The sequence below is a fragment of the Alligator sinensis genome, unplaced genomic scaffold, assembly GCF_000455745.1.
Source record: "Alligator sinensis unplaced genomic scaffold, ASM45574v1 scaffold907_1, whole genome shotgun sequence".
Lineage (NCBI taxonomy): Eukaryota > Metazoa > Chordata > Crocodylia > Alligatoridae > Alligator > Alligator sinensis.
In genome coordinates this window covers 3,507,851-3,522,957 of record NW_005841925.1, presented here as the reverse complement: position 1 = coordinate 3,522,957, position 15,107 = coordinate 3,507,851, and the positions used below count along the sequence as shown (strand labels likewise).

Sequence of the window (15,107 nt, the reverse complement as noted above, 5' to 3'; positions counted from 1 at the left end):
TGATTCTGATAAAATGGCATTTTTCTAATGGAAAAATGATCTGTTGGAACATATTTGACTGGCCCTTCTGTAATGTAGAGGCCAGGAATAACTAGCTGAGGTGTGCCAACAGGCTGTGGCTTAAACATTATTATGAGGAAAGGTTTCACTTTTCTGGATACCTGGGAAGCATAGTACTGGCTTTTGGTCAGGTGAATTTTATTGTAATATTTCACTGAAGCCATTTTATTTCTTCAGGCACCACCCCACATCTTGAGCTAGGAATAAAGAAGCCCTGCTTCTGAAGTGAGAGTATGGAGACGCTGTGGCACCTACCAGCCAGGGATGACTTATGGATCATCTCTGTCTATGATGCTCATATCAGTCTCTGTCTGATGATAGGAGTTGGGATTACCAGCAGTGTGGAAGTGTGAGTCCATATTCTGATATCTCTGTCAGGGCTGCCTTCAGCTATTGAAGCCTACCATATTACCATTCTGTGTCTCTGGTTCCACAGACCAGGTGTGTATAGACTGTAGACAAGGGGGAAAATAGGAAATCATTGCCAATTGAAAAGGTACTGAGTATGAAGGACCACACTGGGACTAGGGCACCAGCTGCAAACTGACTCACTTTCAGTCCCTGTCCTGCCCCAGGCCTCCTGCATCCCATGAGTAGTCATTTCATCTTTCTGGGTGCATCTATACATGTAATTAGGGCGACAAGATAAACCCTGGCACAGTTTGGGCCAGAGTCAGCTGCTCCTGGGTGCAGCATCTGCATGTGTGCCGGGGACTGCAGCAGTTTGAGCTGGGGCAGAGAGCAGCTCCGGGCTGGCAGCTCCGGTCAGCCCCAGGCTCTGAGTGATGGTGTTGGAGGGCAGAGGGGCTGTCTGGGGCATGAGAGTGCCAAAACTGCAGATCTGTGTGGCTGACCCCACTAGCCTGCTGCCAACCCAGGGCTGCTTTGCCTTGGCTCAAACTGCTGTGGTCCTGGTCACTGTCCACATGTGCATTTCTGCACAGTAAATGACTCTGCTGTAGGATAGTACTGTCCCCAGCAGTACTACCTTATGGCGGAGTTGATTAATTTACTGAGCCCTAATACTGGCACACATGTAAACGGTGGCACTTTACTGTGGAGCTAATTAGACAACTGCAGTAAAACACACATGTAGATGCACCCTCTGTGTCTCAGGTCCCACCTGTAGAAGTGTCTCATTCCTACGTCCTAGAGGTGCTGCATGGTTAACTGCATTAATATTTGAGAGGTGCTCAAGCACTCCAGTAATGGGGACCTTGCTAGGACATAAGATGGGCCCAGAGCATAGGGTTTGAATATGGATACCAGAATTCTCCAAAGGAAGGAATCACTCGAGGCAGGGCTGACCCACAGCTCAAGGTCCCCGCTGATCCATTGGCTGTCTCTGTTTAGTGTGTGTTCTGCATGTCATTTCTGACCATACTGTAGCCATTTAATCATTTTATTACTGAGGGATGGCAGAGATGTGATTTATAATCATTCCAAATGTCACCATATAATGGAATCCTTTTTCTTGGAGACCCATATTTTCAACTTGTATTTAGATTTTACCTCTGAGGTCTGGCTCATTTAAGAGATGGACTCAAGCTCTGAATTCTCTCTTGTAGTCCAGTGTGCCATTGTAATAACCATCACATTGGTCAGCAGTGGGGGCTTCCATGGTACAGTGTGAGCTAAAGGACTTCTTCCCCCAGCAAGGAGCCATGTCAAGGATGCCCTGTATGAATCAGGCACAAGGAGGGATAGAGCCATAGATCATAGGGTTGGGAAAGACCTCAAGGGTCATCAAGTCCACTGTCTAACACACACTAAACAGCGAGATAAACCACAATGATCCCTAAGGGACCTCCCAAAACACTAAGACACAGATCTGTTCACTTTGCCCTTTGCTTCAGTTAGAATAGAAGGATGTTGAGAGGTTTTGAATAGAGTGCATGGATGCTCCTGCCAGTACTGAGAAAAATTCTAGCTGGAAGGTCTTGCTCCCCAGGCAGGGCCATACCAATTGTCAAATTTGGGGTCAGGAAGGATTTTTTTCCCTTTAAATCAATTTGGTGTGCGCTGTGGGGGTTTCTGATGTCCTCTGCAGCATGGGGTGTGGTTTTCTTCCAAGGATCCTCTTCATATATTAACCAACAAATCCCCTGACACTGCAGCAGCAGGGCATTCAGAGCACTTCTTCTTCTTTTTTTTTTACTTGTGTTATGCTGTAGGCTGTAGGGTGCCCTTGGTGTTTCTGGCTTTTGTGCCTTAGAGTTGTGTGTTAGTCTCAATTTTGAACATTTCTTGGGTAAGTGGTTGATTGTGAATACTGGGGACTGGATCCGATGGCCCAGGAAACCCCTTCCAGTCCTGTGCCACGTGTTAGCTGGACTAGGGGAAGCTCAGTGGGATGTCAGGGGTCACGCTGGTGATTAGAAGGGAGTGGGTGGCACAGTTCCAATCTGTACTAAGCTGCCCCCTCTGAACTACACCTCACTTCAAGTATTGGTGAGGGGGAAGGGGTGTCTGAGCAGAGTTTCAGACCTGATCCACACACAGGTTTACAGCTGTGTATGAAGGCACCAAGGAGAAGCATTAGTATCCAAGGATCTTTTGATGCCTTGTACCACCTCCGATGAGGACAGACAGGAAATAAGGAGACCTGGAGCAACGCTTATCTAAAGGTATTTTTAGTCACACAGGCCATCAGGGTGATATAAATCCTGGCGCTGTCAAAGGATAGAATGCAGTCATGGTAGCATTTCCCACCTCAGATAGATGAACTCCTTGAATACAAAGAGGACATAGCAATGGCTTTATAAGGGTGCAATGACTTAGATCAGTTAATAGAGCCTCTTCTGGCACTCTGTAACATTCAGCATTGAATTGATGCTTTATGGTGTGCAGTGATGGGGACTGTTTCTTTAAAGAATGAGTAATAGGAAGTCAGACTGGCACAGTGTCTGGATGGTGGAAAAGCCTGCCCTGTATAAGGGGTTTGCAAGCAGCTCAAGGACAGTATAGTTTTGCCATCTCAAAGGAGGTAGATTGCATCAGCTTTGCAGGTACAGACTGGATATAAGTGGACTTTCAAGGATTAGGGCACCATTGTTGGGGTTGTTACAAGAGAGCCGGAGGAGCAAAAAATGAAGAAACAGAAGCCTAATTCTGAACAGGAATGAAGAGTTTTGTTTATTGAGAACAGTCGGGCATTGGGGGTCCCCAAAGGGAAGTATCAGAGCCCTTGGTTGTAGAGGTATTTAAAACTAGAGTGGGAAAAGCCCCTTGAGCAGGAGTCAACCATTTGTATTCTCTGCAGTATTACACCTGCTGTTGAAGCTTTATAATAACTTATCCTGAAAGCCACAGAGTGAAACGGAACAGAAAAGCCCACTTCTCTGGTGCCCTCCAAGAACAGGGTTTTCATGTATTGCGTAGCTCAGGCAATTCTGCATGGCCATGAAGAAACTTTGATGCAAGCCTTTCACTGGGATCACACTTTCAGATCCCTGGTTTCCTGGCTGGAGGGAACCCTGATAATATTGTGTTGTTTGTGAAGGGTGCAAGATTTCAGCAATACTGACAAGCAGCTTCCCTGTGTATTTAGATCCACACATGTAAGAAGTTAGCAGATCCTACCAAGATTGCCCTAAAGAACAGAGGTCTGGAAATCATTGCAATTCTAAAGAGGACGGAGTGGTTAAGGGGGAAAGAGTTCCTGTGCTGGCGTCGTTCAGGCAGTTAGGAATTTGTGCTGTGGGAGGGTAAAGTCAAGGACAAGGATTGATTTATGTGGAGTAGTTAGGCTGCAGTGGAACAGCAGCAGGAGCTTTCAGCTACCGCACAAGTCAAAAGGATGTCATTATATACCTTATACGTTATATATAGATGTCTCTCTTGCTCATTGACTTCTCCACCTGCAAACTTGTGCAGCACCATAGGTGACTGTTAGGAGAGGAGAGGGGTCATTACCCAGAGAGTTCCTACCATCTGCCTAGGAAAATTCTGGCTCGTAGGAGATACAACTCATTACCAGCTCTCCTAGCATCATTGCTACAGACCTCTCAGAGCTGGGAGCTAACAGAGGTCAGTATTATATGTTTCTGACGGCTTCCATTTTTGGATTGAATTTGACATGGGTTTTACACCCCTGCTTAGAGGTAACTGTACAGCAGACACTGACCAATGCTTCTCAGTCCTGAATTGCTCTTCTACTAGGGGAGGCCTTATTCCAGCTCTGCTGTTGCAGCTCAGGCCTGAGCAGTAGCTGTACCAGTTTGGGTCCTGTTAGCTCTGGGAATGCACCTCCATTCTGAATTACAACAAACCTGGTTCTTCCATACCAGGGTTCCTACATGGTTTAGGTGAGTCCTGGCCTTTTGCAAATCTCACCACTATCAAGTATGTAACTGTGGCATTGCCCTGTACTGGGTGAAATCAGAACTATAAATCTGTGTGCCCCTAGCCCTAGATAGCTAACCAATAACCTCCTCCTGCTCAAGTGGCAGGTACCTGTGCTTCTGGGTATTACCCATCACTACTGCCATAATTTTCAGAGTTGAACAGAAAGCTGTAGTATGACAACTGTGATTTCCAATATGACCATATCTTTGTCTGAAGAAGCTGGATCATGCAGCCTGTATGCTAGGGAAAGGTACCACAAGCTTGTGACCAATTTTAGAGGAAGGGGAGAATGGTCAGTTCATACCCTGACTTTCTAGCTGGTTGTCAAACTCCCTTTACAGATCCTTTCGCTGAGTGGTAGTTAGGGTTGTAGTTCTTTTCAGCTGCAAGCCCCCTGTGTCTGGCCAAAGGGAGCTGTTAATGAAAGTACAGACAGCTCTCTGTCTGCGCATGCTTGTAGCCTTTATTTCCAACTCAGAGGATGGGCTATTCCATTTCCTTCCTTATTGTTTTCTTTGAACACACACTGTCACTTGGAGAAGGAGGCACCCCACACACAGCAGGATTGTTGTGTCAACTAACTCTGCTAATGCCAAAGGCCTCATATGCTCACTGAATGGACACAGGTACCTTTGGAGCCCTTTCAAAAGAGCGGGAGCTGCTACGTTCTAATTATCGTGTGTAGACAAGCTGGGAACAATACAAATGTAGTGAAACCACTCCAAATTGAACCATGGGTGAAACAGTGTTGAAGATAAGAGTAGTTTTACTATATTTGTATTGTTCCCAGCCTGTCCATGATTAGAACATAACAGCAGTTGCCCGTTTGAACCAGCTTCAAATGTACATGCGTCTATAACGCCACTAGCAAGAGCCAGCCCCAATGGCAAGTGGAGTGCATTTGAGTCTCTCTACACTACAGAACCTGCTTCTGCAGTTTTATTGCATGGATCTCATCTGACAGTGCTGCTGCTTTCAGTTCTGTGCAGTTCCTAAATCTTTTCTTTTTTTTTTATTGCAGCAGTGACTGGCAGTGGCAATGTACTTTTGGCTGTTCTCTCTGGCGCCAGCCAAGATCAATGCTAGGATCTGGGATCACTGCTGGGAGCCTTTGTGCCCTATTTACACTTCTCCCATCATCTCTAGGGCAAAACCCTCATTCTCTTGCATTCCTCACATACCAGCCTTCTTGAATTGAAATGGAGTCACATGGGCACCAAGAAATCTGAGCTATGGCTTGATTATCACAAACTTGGGTCTTAATACTGGACCGGACCCTGGCATTGGTACTGAAATAACATTCCAGGCCCGAATCTGCTGCTGGCATAAATCAGTGCATTTCCTTTGGAGCGCTACCAATTTACACCAGCTGGGGAATCTGGCCCACAGCCTTCCTTGGAGTCACTGCAGGTTTGTATCAGTGCAAGAGTGAGGCCATTGAACCCGCAGATCCCATCCCACAAAACATGCTAGGGTGTGCTGACCTGGGCTTTGGGTCAGCTGATTGTAGAAAGTAGGGATGCTTTCAGCTAGAAATGGATCTAGATTTGGGGTCCAATTCCAAACCCTCCTTGAAGTCAATGGGACTGACTCTCACATTTAGAGATAAGAGCACACATAAATGGGGCATGTCTTAATTCCCCAAATCCCCTCCCACCACTGAAATCTACAGATTTTAGTCTAATCTCACATGGGTGCAAATGTGGAGTTCCTCAGCTGCAGTTAGCATACCTGAGATCGGAATGCAGCCTTTCAGAGTCACGCTGGGTGTAAATTGGCATAGTCTGGCCTACAATCAAGGCCATCCAGGGCCAAATTCCTAGGTAGAGGTGGTGTAAAATGACTTAATTAACTCCTTTATGGTTAGTGGTACTATGCCAGTTTATATCAACATAGATCTGGACTGGACTGACCCTATCCTGGCCAAATAGCATCCAGAGCTGTTCTTTCTTGTGAGAGTCACGGTATTTATAAAACAGTCCCATGTCCTTTTAGTAGACCCAGAACCCATGATGGTGTGTCAGTAACATCAGCTCTTGAAAATGGTATAAATAGCTTTATAATGTGATAGAGCTACTCATCATTGCAGAAGTAGCAAGACACAAGTTCACTTTTGGAAAGAAAAACAAGAATGTGTTGGAACAAGATGAGCATAATTAATCTGCCTTTCTGCCCTCCCACTTCAACTCCTTGGGCAAGCAGAACTTTAATTGAGAGCAGCAGTCTCAGTGGGGGGATGTTAACAAGCTAAGCCCTGTGATTTATTGAGGGCTGTCACAGGTGAAATGTTGTTTCACCTCAGTGAATTCAGTGCTGAATGGAGTCAGTATCAGACTTAGAGAAATGAAGGTCCTTTCTGTTTATCTACAGAAAAAATAGAGCAAAGGTAATACCAGTGTTAGCTTTTCTGTACTGTCCCACTAAAGAGCCAGGTCAGGACAGGGAAGTTCTTAAGAGTAATTGAAAAGTAGATTCATCTCCATGGCCCCTCAAGTCGTTGAGATTGCCACTCATGGATAAGCAGAGATGCCAAGCGTGGTTTTTATGTATGGTCATGAGTCTACTAACAGCTTAATGGAAACGAGGTTGTTCAAAGTAGGCCCCTGAACAGCCATCAGATGGAAACAACATTTTATGAAAGCTCAAAACAAAATCTCAGGTCATCAACTGCCACAACATCTGGATCAAAGTTCATTTTCTCCACTCAGCTCTGTTAAAGAGAACTGATGTCATCCGTAAGGAAATGAGTTGTGAGATGAGAACCTTGGCTGTGATCGGCACCAATGGCCAGATTCACAAGGATTATGAGGATTCCTTATTTGCATCAGGTGAATATAAGAAATGATAGAGGGAGGCTGGGAAGTGACTCTAGAGAAATCTGACTGGCCGTAGTGATCAGGCAAGAAGCAAGTAGCTTGATGGTTAAGAAAATCCATGCGAGAAACCAGCAGAGTCAGGCCACCGGAGGCAGGATTTGGCCCAAGTTATATTTAGGCTAATGCTTGGGTTCAAATACAGTTGAGAGAAAACTAAGCATTTTTGGATTACTTGATGCAAAAATCTGATGCCCTTCATGTGAGAGTTCTGCCCTCTAGGGCAGGAGATCCAGGACAGTGGGAGTTCTCATGAGATACAAACTACATCTGAATTGGGTCATGACAGTAGCTCTGGCTTTGAATGTACTCTGGAGCCAATGCCATGGGGCAGATTTGGATCCAGGGATAAGAATCCAAATCTCCCATTCTCCTATAAAAGTCAAAGTAATTCCAGCTTTGGCCAATATCTAATAATAGATAAACACAGAGTGCCTCATCCCCTTGCAACACTTCCTTTTTTGTGTCCTTGTGGCAAAGTATTTATCAGAATTTGCAAATTTGTTTTAATCTGACAGGGCCATGACACAAGTGCTTCTGCTATGGCTTCAAGCTTGCAACCTCTGGGTTGTCAACTGTGTGCCTTAGTGCCTGTGCCACCCCAGGCCTATCTAAGTGTTGTTCATTTCTGGATGAGGTGTGTGATTCATGAACTCCTATATTGATAGGCTTCAAAGGAATTTCCATGGGGCTGCCTTCACCAGAAGGTGGGCTGTTTGAAGGGATGGGAGCAAGGGCCTGTAAACTGCCAGAGTTATGGTGATGTTGGCCTGAACTATGCCTTTTTCTCAGTGTCTTTCTTCCCATGTGCCAGCAGACATTAATGCCAGGTGGATGATCTTTGGTTTATTGCCATGCAAATTAAATTCACTTTATCTGTGTGGAATAGAAATCTGGATTTGATAAGGCAATAAAAAAATTGAGGGAATGAAAACAGGAAGAAATAATGTAGAGCTGTGAAAACTATGAGGCTTGGACCAGGACTGGTATCCAAAATAAAGGCAGGACTTGCTGTCCCCTTCACGGTATGTACTGAAGAACAAATCTTGATACAGCGTATTGTTTTCGCCAGGGCCTGGACCCAAAGCCAAGTGTCAAATCCTGTTGGGTGCTGTTCTTCTTGGCATTTGCGTGAATTGTGCTCTTTTATGGTAAGGGCCCTTCTAGTTTAAAACACAGATTCTCAGAAGTGCTATGGCTCCACCAGCACACTTCAGCCACTTTGATTGGCTACAGGAATATTTTGGACTCACTGTCCAAAAGAAAAGCTTTGGGGAAAGGTTCCTTTACAGGCCAGTCCTTGCAGTAGAAGACTGAAGAGATGAATGTCCTGAAACAGTAATGGCTCTGCCCCTAACGGTGTCAGACTCACTCTGGTGAATGGAGCATCCCCAAATGACCAGTCTTCCTTTCCCTAGAGAAATATGTCCATGACCATTGTGTGCATAAGAATTATGGTATGGGATAACCATCTTGCACCTGTAGTCTAGAACTGGGTGGTCCAACTGGTGGCCCATGGGCTTCTGCAGCCATCTCTCCCATTGCTGTATGGTGTGGGAGGACCCGGGGGGGCTGTCTGCTGCCAGTGCAGCCTATGTGGTGGGGGCCCACATGCCACCTGTGGTGCCCAGGGGGTGGAAAGCCATGCAGTGCTGGCACTGTCCCCATAGTGGACAGGAAGGAGTGGTGGGGAGGGATCCTGGGTGGGGGGCTGCCCACACAGTGGTGTATGGTCCCTGGCCATGCCAAAGTTGGACAGCCCTAATTTAAACATGGTTTATAACAATGGGTATTTCTGAAAAGATATCTTTATCCATGCCCAGTAAGGGGACTTCACTAGAGCCCTACACAGTGCCAGAGTGGTGTTGTGAGCACTGTGTGAATGGTAATGTGGACACAGCATATGTGCACTCACTGGTAAACCATCGTGAAGCACAGCTCACTATGTGAGGCTTCCAGATTGTTGTGGCATTCATAACTGATTGCTTTTTTAATTGTGATTTGCTCCTCATTTATCCAGGCTACCAGAAAAACTAGGTCATTTCATCCTGATATCAGGCGTTTCACCAAACAAGATTCACAGTTGGCATTGCTGCCAGGGGACTGTATTGTCTAAATGGAAACCTTTCACTTCTCTTCTGAGGGAAAAGCTGTCAGTTTGCACACAAAGGCACCTAGCACAGGGGCCCTTTCTTGTGTCCATATCAGTGCGATCGGAGTCAGGCACATTATTGGCTCCCCAAGGTGTTCCAGCTGGGTGCTGGCAGAGAGGTAAGATCCCTCTTTATAGTGATTTGATACAGAGGGATGAGATGTCTTAGGGGATTGGTAATAGGAGCTCCTCACCCTAAGGTTGCCAGTTCAAATACAGTGCAGGCAGGTAGAGTGAAGTGGTGTTGCCACCTTACAGCTTTGATAGGGAATGTGAAATATCTCAGTCCAGATCCCAGAGGACACTAGATTGCATGCTTGGCAGGAGCGGCAAAGACAAGGTGCCAAAAGACTGAACTCCCTTAGTCCGCTGGCAGTGGTACCTCCTGGGTTAGAGAGGAGACTCCTGGTCTAGTGGAGAGAGCTATGTGGTGGGTGGTGAGTCCAGGGCTCCACTCTTAATTTGGCCTGTGACCTTCTGTCTAAGCCTGGGTAGGTCACTGCATGCCACTGTAGTTCTTCTCCCCCTCCCCACGTGTCTGTTGAGGAGCTGTGTCTCACTAGATGTTTGTACAATGCATGGCAGCATAGTTTTGGCTGGGCTCTGTAAGTCCTACTATATTACAAATAAGAAGACAGGTGAGGTTGTTCAGTAGCATCAACTGCTTCCTCTGGACAGAAGATTTCAGGTGATCAGTACACAGCAACTCGACTGGTTTCGGTAGGGGTAGGATAAAATGCTGAGGTACCCCCTGTCACCATGTGGGGCTGTGCTCTGTGTAGGAAACATTTAGCAGCCACTGAGCGAACAGTTGCTCATGGCAGTTACCTGTCCTGCCTCTTCCCCCACCATGTCTATGCCTCTGCTAGTCCCACGACCCTGTAGGTGTTTATAAAGGCATTTCAGCTGGCTTCTTTGAAGAGAGAGGTGAGATGGGGATCAGAAGAAGTAAAAACTCCCCAAGATCAAGCAGGAGGCACTGAAGACCCTCTCAGAGAGTCGGGTGGATGTTTTATACTCCATTTCTTCACCTCTGGCCAAAGTACTGCAGGATACCGGGAAGCAGTACAACAATATGGCTAGCGACTATTTCTCATACTGCAATAAAAAGCTCCCAGGGCCCCTACCCTGAGGGCTGTTCTTCCTGGAATGACATCACAGTGGCAGTACATAATGTATCTTGTGCTGCAACTTTGCTCTCACAGCAAGCTTGGATTGGGCAAGGCATCTGATATGGACCTCCAGCACTTTGGCCAGAGGTGAAGAGGAAGCAGAAAGAGACACCAATGCAGAGAAAGAGAGAGATGGAGCCAAGACTGGAGGGCACATCCAAGGGGTCTGACCCTCAGAGAACTGCTTAGGCAATAAAGCTCCAAGATTTCCACCCCTCACCATGTAGTTTTTGTTCAGCTTCAGAATAGTTAACTGATCACATGTGGTGCCTGGAGTTAATGCCTGGGGAGGTTTCCAGCCACACACATGAAACAATATGCATTTGTATATACATTCCACTTTTACACAGTAACGATGCTGGAATAATTAAAAAAGCACTTGAGACATTTAGAGATGTAGGGCTTCTTAATAAAGAAAAAGGACCATGATAGGGAAGGGGGAAAGTCACAAGCCCACATCAAGGAACCTCTCTTTTCCAATGAATGAAGGACACAAGACCTGTACAATCAAGGGGGCAGATGTTCAGTTGATATAAACTGGTCTAGCTGATTTATACCTGTGGAAGGTTTGGCCTAATATATATCATACGTGCAATCCTTTACTACAAAATATAGTGACTGGGCATTTAATGTGCCAAATAAATCATAACGCACCTGCCCAAACAACCACACAGGCATGAGTAGGCAAACAAGTAGAAGAGGGTTAGCCTTGTATCCTAGCCGCAGCAGGAGAATGGGGAGCCTCCGTGAATATGACACTGAATACTATGAGAAATATACATTTCAGAATCAACACAGCTAGATAAAATGGAAGGCAAACTTTTAGCTAATACCATGGCTTTGAAGTCTCTATAATGCCTAGCACAATGGCTGAACAGCCACAGCTCAAGTATCCACTTTTCTAGGGCAGCTTTTTCTACTTGAAGTTGCAGAACAGACTGTTGAAGGTAGCTGGTTTTTGCTGTTCTATGAATGGTTGCTGAAGGCAAGTTTTACACATTGTAACTCTAAGGTAATATTATAACCCCCTCGTAAGCACCTGCAATAGGGTTTCTGGTTCATTTGTCAACAGAAGTGGGTCTCTCGTTTAATTCTTTCCTGGCTCCCTACCTTTTCATGCATTTAGTGGAAGAAACAGATGCAGCTATGCTAGTGTGATCACATGGTGGCTTGCGTCAGATTTTCCATAAACCCCGCCTCACCCATGTCATTTCTACTCATACATCTTGGAACACAGACAAACCACTGCCACCCTGCCATTCTTGATGCGAGTCCCCGGTGTCCCTGATGATTGCAGACTGAGTGCCTGTGCCTGTGTGGGACCAGAGTGAAGTCAGTGGAGCACTGCACAGGGGCAGGTGTTGGCCCACCCAGCAGCATGGGGCCCTCACATTGCAGCTCAGAACTTTGACCAGTTGTTTGTAATGAAATAGAAAAGGCAAACACTGAAGAGAGGGAATGGGTTGGCTCATTAATGCTAAAACCACTGCCTGAAAGCTGCTTTCATCTTACAGTTGTTCAGTGGCCTGTGCAAAATGATTTACTGGGCTCTGTCTTCATCCTAGCAGACAAGTGCCCAGATACCACAGTGTATGTTCTCCATTTGGGCACTAATGGACAGCCTCATGATGACTGAATGGGCAATAGGTACTGAATTACCTCTTCAGCCCTAGGTGTATCCCCTCCAGTGCATGGTTAGGTTATACGTGTTGTGACTGTCTGTTCTCCAACAATGTTTAAATTCATTTAAATTGCTCTGGGACTCCTCTTCTCTTTTCCCTGTTAGGCTAAGATGATGCTATGTCTCCTTGGCTTAGGGTGTTAGATTACAAATTCTCAAGGGCCTGATCCTGCTTTGAGGAGTCTTACTGATCTCAAATGTTCCCTGGCTCTCTCCCTAGAACTGGCACGAGCCTCTCTCAGGTGGAGTAGATCGACAGCCAATGTCAATCAGTAGAGCTTCAGGATCTCTGGAGGTTTACACCAGCTGAGGGCCTGGCCCAAGTCTGACTGCAAAGCTAGGATGGCTACAGAATTGATGGTAGTGTTCATCAGGCCACTTGTGTAAATGGGGACAGAGAAGTGACATTTCCTATTGCACTTAATTGCATTTTCATAGAAAACTCCCTGGATTTCAGTCTCCTGCTTTAGGAGACAGCTCCAGATAGGTACCTGGGTCTCTCTCTCGTTTATTTATTTATTTTTTTGTGGGGGGGGACCTTTCTTTTCATTTTCTGTGTCCAAGCAAATAACTTGATCATGGAACCAAATGGAACGAGGTATAGAGCTATGTAAGCTGTACCGATTAATTCTCGCAGCTTGGATTAACTGCATTTGTTTTGCAGCAAGAAGCCTAAAAGTGGAAAGCAGCATAGCTTCACTGACTACCATTTGGTTAGGACAATTAATTGAGGATCTGGCCGTCCTGCGGCAGATTTTTGGACAGGATAACTGTTCCCAATATAGGACAAACCCTGCAGTAGCAGTTTGGAGATGGGGTTTTTGAATGAGCAGGAGTGGAAGAACCGGGCTCCCGTCATCACTCAGTCCTTGTGGCATTTCAGAACGCAGTCTGGCAGGGGGAACATGCCACTGAATTGCCTTCATTTTAAGAGACCTGCCACTATATTTTGCTACCCTCTTGTCTTGCAACAATTCCCAGGATTTGAAAATAACACAGGCCGAATGTAGGCTTCCTGAATGTCCCCCCGAGGCATTTGCACCACTGTTTTCCTTTCAAATAACCAAAAGGGGGAAAAGACAATCTCTCCCTTGCCAAAGGTGTATGAAGGTTTTCAGGCAGGCAGCCTGCACAGTCATGGGTGAGCTTTTGCAACTCTACTTCCAGTCAGTTTTTAAAGTTTTGTCGAGGTTCTGGGCTGTGGGACAATTCAGCCCAACGGCAAGACAGAAAGGACCAAAAGGTGGAGCAGAGAAAATTCCTCCCAGGAGGAAAAGCCCCAAAATGTTCAAACAAACAGAACAACACAGAAATACAGCAGTCGTCAGGCTTCATTAAAGAGCCTCATCTCTGGCACACGGTGGCATTATGCCATGAAAGTGCCACCTACTGGATCTTCAGGGCACGGGGCAGGGAAATGCAAGGAGAGGAAACAGTCCCAGAGAAATAACATTGGAAACCAGCTTCTTTCCCCTTTTCTTACCATAAAGCCCTGTATTTTTACCTTCCCCAGCATGATGTTGAACATTTCCCTTCCCTCCCTACACACACCCACTTCTTCCCCAGCTGCAGGGACCTGTTCTTTGAAGCAAGCGGTTGTCACAGAAGGATTTAAAAAAAAAAAGAAATATTGGGAGTTAAAGGAGAGACTCACCGCTGCTGAGAACCCGCTGTTGTGTCTTTCAGTTTTCTGGTCTCCTTCACGTCTCTGCGCAGTTATCAGTGCCCTCCTAGATCACTCCTGCTGCCATTCTCCACCAAGACCAAGACCCCTTCTGCTTTCCGCAGCAAAGTGCTTTGGCTGGGATCACAGCTCCGCTACCCCAATCTGTCAGGTGAAGAGTTTGACAGGAACCCACCTTATCCCTCCAATCTAAAAAATAAAAATGAAAAAAAAATCTCTCTGCCCCTTCCTTCCAGTGCAGCTTCCCAAGCTCCTGTGAGGGCAGGTGACAGAGGTTCTTGGCAGAGGAGAGAGGGAGGGCTAGCCGGCAGCAAAGAGGTGGAGCTGGAACCAGAGCAACAGGTTACTGTATAACTAGACTTGTGCTCATGATGTGAGGCTGCATCCCTGGAGCTGCCTTCAGTGCCAGTTGCCTCTGCTGACACCTGGTGCAAAAGCAGGGAAACCAGAGCAATGAAGTGGCTTGAGGAAAATGCAGGGCTGGCCCTGGGACGTGTGGTGTTCCTGTTTTCTTTCCTCTGAGAACATTTCGTCTCCAGCGAAGTGGTGGCAAGGATAAGGAGCACCTTTAAGGCCAGGTTTTCCATGGCAGCTTAGGGAGAAGTGACTGACTTGAGCTGCTCATTGGGGGAACAAGGCATCTTTTGTGAAGCATGAGCCACCTCTAGAAGCTTTACGTTGGCTCTGAGGCTTGCTCCGTCTCCCCGGGCGCTTCTCCTTGCTTGGGTAATTTGTAGTCGCTTTCTCTCTTTCTGTCTTGGCATCTTCTGTGTGGAAATTTGCTGCGAGTTTGAGGATATGAGGAAACAGCCTTATCCTGGGCCAGATCCAAAGCCCTGAGTCACCACTGTGCTACTCTTTAGAAATCAATGGATCTGCACCAGGCTAAAGCCTTCTACTCCCTGCTCCAGCTTTACTGATCCAGATGTGTAAGCACTAACAAAAGCACTTCTTCCTTGGGAGAGATAGCAAGGGCCTGATCCTTCAGGGCTTGCTTCCCCTCCACTCCCTTTCCCCCCACAATTCCTTATCTCAGTCGCTCCAGTGTTAATACAAAGCAGCTTCAGTAGAGTTACTACAGATTTAAATGGTATAAACTGAGAGCAAGCTAACCCACTCTCCCTCCCGCCCATTGAGT

General features: G+C 46.3%; 1 protein-coding gene across 1 annotated transcript in view; it reads right to left on the bottom strand.

Moving 5' to 3' along the window:
• Positions 1-14,736, bottom strand: part of EPS8L2 (EPS8 like 2) — a 115,848-nt gene extending 101,112 nt beyond the window's left edge. Inside the window, exon 1 of the mRNA XM_006019203.3 lies at positions 13,940-14,736. The gene's annotated coding sequence lies outside the window, so the exon portion shown is untranslated. The remainder of the gene's footprint in view (positions 1-13,939) is intronic.
• Positions 14,737-15,107: the final 371 nt, after the last annotated feature.